This window comes from Ceratotherium simum, unplaced genomic scaffold, assembly GCF_057802395.1.
Source record: "Ceratotherium simum simum isolate JZ-2026a unplaced genomic scaffold, ASM5780239v1 HiC_scaffold_55, whole genome shotgun sequence".
Lineage (NCBI taxonomy): Eukaryota > Metazoa > Chordata > Mammalia > Perissodactyla > Rhinocerotidae > Ceratotherium > Ceratotherium simum.
This window is the reverse complement of record NW_028261271.1, coordinates 108,127-114,511: the sequence shown is the minus strand read 5'-3', so window position 1 is coordinate 114,511 and position 6,385 is coordinate 108,127. Positions and strand designations below refer to the sequence as shown.

The 6,385-nt window shown below is 36.6% G+C and overlaps 1 pseudogene; it reads right to left on the bottom strand.

Moving 5' to 3' along the window:
• Nucleotides 1-2,802: 2,802 nt before the first annotated feature.
• On the bottom strand, nucleotides 2,803-4,422 carry LOC147911156 (olfactory receptor 4B1-like; annotated as a pseudogene).
• Nucleotides 4,423-6,385: the final 1,963 nt, after the last annotated feature.

The following is a 6,385-nucleotide window of genomic DNA, read 5'->3' as shown; positions in this document are numbered from 1 at the left end:
AAGGAAAACAATCCTAAAATTCACATGGAACCACAAAAGATTCTGAATAGCCAAAGTAATCCTGAGAAAGAATAACAAAGCAGGAAGCATCTTACTTCTCTATTTCAAGGTGTATTATAAAGTTATTGTAATCAAAACAGTATGGTACAGGCATAAAAACAGACACACAGGCCAACGGAATGGAATCAAGAGCCCAGAAATAAGCCCAAGCATATACAGTTAACTAATATTTGACAAGGGAGCCAACAATACTCAATGGAGAAAAGACAGTATCTTCAATAAATGGTGCTGGGAAAAGTGGATATTCACATGTAAAGGAATGAAACTAGAGCCCTAACTTACACCACTCACAAAAATTAACTCAAAATGGATGAAAGACTTAAATGTAGGACTGGAAACAATAAAACTTCTAGAAGAGAACATAAAAACAAAAAGCTCCTTGACATGGGTCTTGACAATGATTGTTTGAATCTGAAACCCAAAGCACAAACAACAAAATCAAAAATAATCAAGTAGGACTACACAAAACTAAAAAGTTTCTGCACAGCAAAAGAAATGATCAACAAAATGAAAAGACAGCCTATGCATGGGAAAAAATATTTGCACACCATATACCTGATAACGGGTTAGCATCCAAAATACAGAAAGAACTCATACAACTCAGTAGCAAAAAAACAAACAATCCAATTTAAAAATGGGTAAAGGACCTGAATAAACATTTATCCAAAGAATACATACAGATGGCCAACAGGTACCTGAAAAGGTGCTCAACATCACTAATCACAAGGAAATGCAAATCAAAACCACAATGAGATATCACCTCACACCTGTTAGAATGGCTATCATCAAAAAAACAAGAGATACAAAATGCTGATGAGGACGTGGAGAAAAGGGAACCCTTGTGCACTGTTGGTATGATTGTTAATTGATACAGTCACTATGGACAACAGTATGGAGGTTTCTCAAAAATTAAAAATAGAACTACTATAAGATCCAGCAATTCTACTTCTGGAAATACATCTGAAGGAAATGAAAATACTATGTTAAGAGAGATCTACACCTCCATGTTCATTGCAGCATTATTGACAATAGCCAAGACATGGAAATAACCTAACTGAAACAAGTCAGACAGAGAAAAACAAACATGATGTGTGCAATCTCACTTGTACATGTGATCTAAAAAAAAAAACTCGTAGAAAAACAGATCAGATTTGTGGTTAGCAAAGATGGGGAGCCTGGAGGCAGGGGATGTAATTGGATGAAGGTGGTCAAAAGGCACAAGGTTCCAGTTATAAGATAAATAAGAACTAGGGATGTAACGTGCAACATGGTGACTCTAGTTACATTGCTGTGTGTTGTATTTGAAAATTGGTAAGAGAGTAGATCCTAAGTGTTCTCATCACAAAGTAAAAAACATTTTTTCTTTTCTTTCTTTTTGTGTCTATATGAGATGATGGATGTTAACTAAATTTATTGTAGTAATCAATTCACAATATATGTAAGTCGAATTATTATGCTGCACACCTCTAATCTTATACAGTGCTGTGTGTCAACTATATCTCAATAAAACTGGAGAAAAAAATGTAAAGCTTTTAAACCTTGAAAACTTTGTATATAATACTAAAAGTTAATTAAATATAAAAACATCTGTCCTCATAAAAATAATTGCAACTTACACAAGATTATCAAATTTTCAAAATATTTTAATTATATTTTAAAATACTTTCTGACTTAGAAAAAAAGTTGCAATAATTATACAAAGCATTCCCGTATACTTTTAATCCACATCCACCTAATATTAATATTTTGCCATATTTTCTTTATAATTTATTCTCTCAATAGGTAAATAGATAGAATTTTTTCTAAAATGCTTGAAAGTTGCCTACATAATGCCTATTTACCTCTAGATATTTCAGTAGTTCCTAAATTCAAGGACACTCTCTGACATAAACACAGCACAATTGTCAAATAGAGGAAATAAACTTTGATACAACTGAATTATCTCATCTACAGAGCTTTTGCCCACTAATGACCTTCATCTAGTACAGGATCCAACCAGGGATCACAGGTTGCATTTACTTATCATCTATCTTTAATCTGGAACAATTCTTCAATCTTTCTTTGTCTTGAGACTTTTGAAGATGCTAATAATTTTGCAGAATTTCTTCAAATGGGGTTGCCCGGTGTTTTTTCATGATTAGACACAGGTTGTGTGTTTTTGGTAGGAAACCCACAGTAATGATATTGTGTGCCTCTCCATTCTCAATACTGATGATGTTGAATTTGAGTAATTGTTTAATGGAGTTTCTTCCAGATTTCCCTATTATAAATTTACACTTTTCCTCTTGCAATTAATAATTATCTTGTAAAGAGATAGTTTGAGACTATGTAAATTCTTACTCTCTCCAAGAAAATATTCAATGACAATGTTCATTCCATCAAGAGCACTTTCATTGGGAAAGTGAATTGTTACAATGCTCTGAGAATCAGTTTAACACTATTCATCGAAAGTTGTTGTGCTTTTTAACACAGTAAATTTACTATAGCAAGTGAGCTTTAAACAAAAATCAAAAATATAATTAAATATTTCTATTCACAAATATTTCTATTCACAAATTTCTATTCACAAATACTGTATTCATAGTAGTAAAAAATTAAAAAGGCTCTAAACATCTAACAGAAAAATGGCTAGCTAAGTAACAGTACATCCATAAGAAAAAATATTTTACAAGTGATTACAATGAAGTTGTTGAAGATGGGAACCAGTTAGAATGACTCTAGACCCAATAAGTCCTTTAACTGATTCTACCCTTCAGTTTGGACTCAGCATCATTCTAAACCCAAGGATCAATATCAAAACTCAGGCTCTATTTCTCATCTAGGTTCATTGTCCTGATCCACAGCCTCTTCATGGCTCTCTTCATTTCTGCATTTCTCAGGGAGTAGATGACAGGGTTGAGGAGCGGAGTGATCACTGTGTAGAACACGGCCACCATCTTGTCCACAGACAGGGTGGTAGAAGGCCTCAGGTAGATGAAGGTGCAGGGCCCAAAGAACAAGACAACCACGGTGATGTGAGAGGCACAGCTGGAGAGGGCTTTGCGCCGCCCCTCTGCAGAATGGTTCCTCAAATTGATCAGGATGATGATATAGGAGGACACCAGGAGGAGGAAGGAGAAGATAGAGAATAATCCACTGTTGACAAACACAATAACCCCCTCCACAGAGGTGTCAGTGCAGGCAAGCTTGAATAAGGGATGGAGGTCACAGAAGTAGTGGTCAATCACATTGGGACCACAAAAGGGCAATTGAAGAGTGACAATGATCTGAACCATGGAGTGAAAAAAGCCCCCAAGCCAGGAAGCAGCTACCAGAAGGTGACACACAGTCCGGCTCATGATGGTTGTGTAGTAAAGGGGTTTGCAGATGGCCACATAGCGGTCATAGGCCATTACCGTGAGCAGGAAGATCTCAGTCACACCAAAGAAGTGGAAGAAGAATATCTGAGCCACACAGCCCTCCAGGGAGATGGTTTTAATCTTGGCGAGTAAGTCTGAGATGAATTTAGGGACAACAGTAGAGGAGTAACTGATCTCCACCAGGGACAGGTAGCTAAGGAAGAAGTACATGGGGGAATTCAGACTCTTACTGCACTGACCGTCACAACGATGAGGCCATTGCCCATCACTGTGGCCAAGTACAGAGGAAGAAACACCACAAAGCACACTCTCTGCACTTCTGGATCCTGGAAAGACCAGTGATAATTAACTCAGTCACATTATTTGTACTCGCCATGGAATCGATTCAGATGTGCTGGACGTGAGCTCCTGAGAGACCTGCAATAAAACAAACACTGATTGTAACCAATTCACCTCATTTATAGCACGCTAGACAGTGTAAACCACTTTACAATAAAAACTTATCACAAACTCATTTGTTTAGCCTATATGTTCTCCCTAAGCATTAAATATTAGCAATCTAACAAGAGTTTATATATTAGAAAATAAATTCTCAGAGAAATGGTTATTTATCCAGGATCCCACAGAAACTGGTGGATTCTGGGACTCAGAACTAGGCTTTCAGACTTCAGCCCAGGGTTCTTTCTAATTAACCACCAGATATTCTGAATTTGGGATCCTTTCAAGTTCATAGTGATATTTTTATTATCTCATTGCATTTGCAATGCTCTCTCCTATTGACGAATCCCCCTGACACAGTACTGCTCCTACATTCCTTCTTTCCTTCCTCTCTGCCTCAGGGAATCATCCTCCTACTGATTACTTTTCCCTTTCCGAAAGGTCCTCTGTACTGTTTCTTCACTCAATTATACCAGTCTTCAATTTGCTCAGGTCAGATTCCTTCACCAGTGTTGCAGCTTCAATAACTATGTTTATATGACAAATGCTCAAACACTCTGGAGAGAATTCAACTTACTAGTTTTTCTCCAGCATTCCACTATTACGTTTAGACCTCTTGGCACACAGTTCAAACTACTGAGAGATCCTGAATCGCAGAGATTGTCCTCTAGAGCATTGTTATGGCTGGTTAGCCTGCTCACTCTTGCTCCAGGTTGGTAGCCAGCAGAAAAGTATATGATGACAAGAGTGAAGAATTCGCTATGAGTTAATTCCCTGGAACAGCTACTTACTGAGCACCTCTTACACATCTACAGACACCCCCAACTATACAGAAAATGTATTGATCACAATACACATTCAAGCTAACAATGTCATATGATTCAAAACAATATTCTCAGGATTAAGGTGACATAGGAATTTTTTTCACCACGTATGATCCGTGAGAAGTAAGAAAGAAGTAGTACGAACACTTTGATTCTCTGCTATAAATTTTATCCTCATTTCTTTTCTCTTTATCTCTGGTTTCATACTGAAATTTTCAAGTAATATTATTTTGAAGAAGTACAAATGAACCCAAACAGAAAGGACCAGAATCAACAGAAAAAACAAAAGTCAGTGATGTGAACAGACAGAAACAAAGCAGTGTGTCAGAATTCCTCAGGTAGGACACATGAAGAAGTTTGAAATTTCCTCAGAGAGATCATCACAGGTGTTCTCACCAAAAAAAAAAAAAAGAGATATATAATTGAGGAGATAAATACGTTAATTAGTTTAACTATAGTAATCATTTCATTATATATGTATATGAAAACAAATAGTAAATATTAAATGTATACAATTTTTGGTAAAGAATTTTTTTTTAAGATTAAATCACTGAACCTAAAAAATTTGAGAAACTGGTATCATAGAGCAAGAAAAAAAGTTGAGAAAGTGGCAATGGCATCTCAGAGACGCAGAGAATATCCTTAATCCTTGACTATTTAATCCCTGATGCAGTCCCTTGTGTACTTGGGTATCAGAGAAAGCCTTTTATTCCTCAAATCACTTCTCCTCTGTGCTTAAGCTAGTTTGATGCATTTCTGTTTCTTGCAAGCAAAACACCATAGGATATAAATCTAGGAAAAAATAAATAAATAAAACTGAAAATCGCTAGCAACAATAAGAAAGATCACAATACAATTACCAGTTAGAAAATCCAACTGAAAAATGTTCCCTTTACAATAACCAAGAAATTTTTTAAATAAAAACCACGAAAAATGTGATACAATCACATAGAGAAAAACCATAAAACTAAGGGAATATAAGAAAATACATATATAACAGGGAAAACATACTTATATCCACCAAAAAAATTCTTACAAAATTATGTTTAAATGATAAAATTCAACATAATGAAGATTTCAACTCTCCCTCAACTTATCTACAAATTTACACAACCTCCATCAAAATTCAATGGAATTTTTCTTTGTAATTTATATAATTGCTCAAATGTTATCGGCAAAAAAAACGGGGTGGGGTGACGGGGAGGGGAATCAGCCCTCCACAGAAGCAGTAGGAAACTGCCTGACCAAGAGCTAAAGTTTCCAGGAAGGTGGGTGCAGCAGGGAAATTACATTGGTACCCATGACCTAACATAAATAATATTGCTAGATTCATCATAGTGTGGTTCCCTTTCCTACGGGAGCAGTGTTGTGGGTACCAGGCACCCAGAATCATTAGGAATGCCTGGCACCATCTCAGCACCTTGGAAAATTAAGCAGCTAAATGGTAGAGGGATAAGATTGTGAGACTCCTCAACAATCTCCTTTTTCCACATTCTTACTCATGAGCCCAAGGAAAGGATTTGGACAGAGATTAGGGTTGAAGCAGATGAGACTAAGCTATGGAGTAACAGGAGACCTACAGGCAGGTGTGACCTGGCAGATACTTTGATGCCACCATCACCCTCCATGCTGCCCCGGTTGTAGCTTGGATGTCATATATGACCTATGTCCCCTTTCATTCCCATACCCATCACACTCCATTAA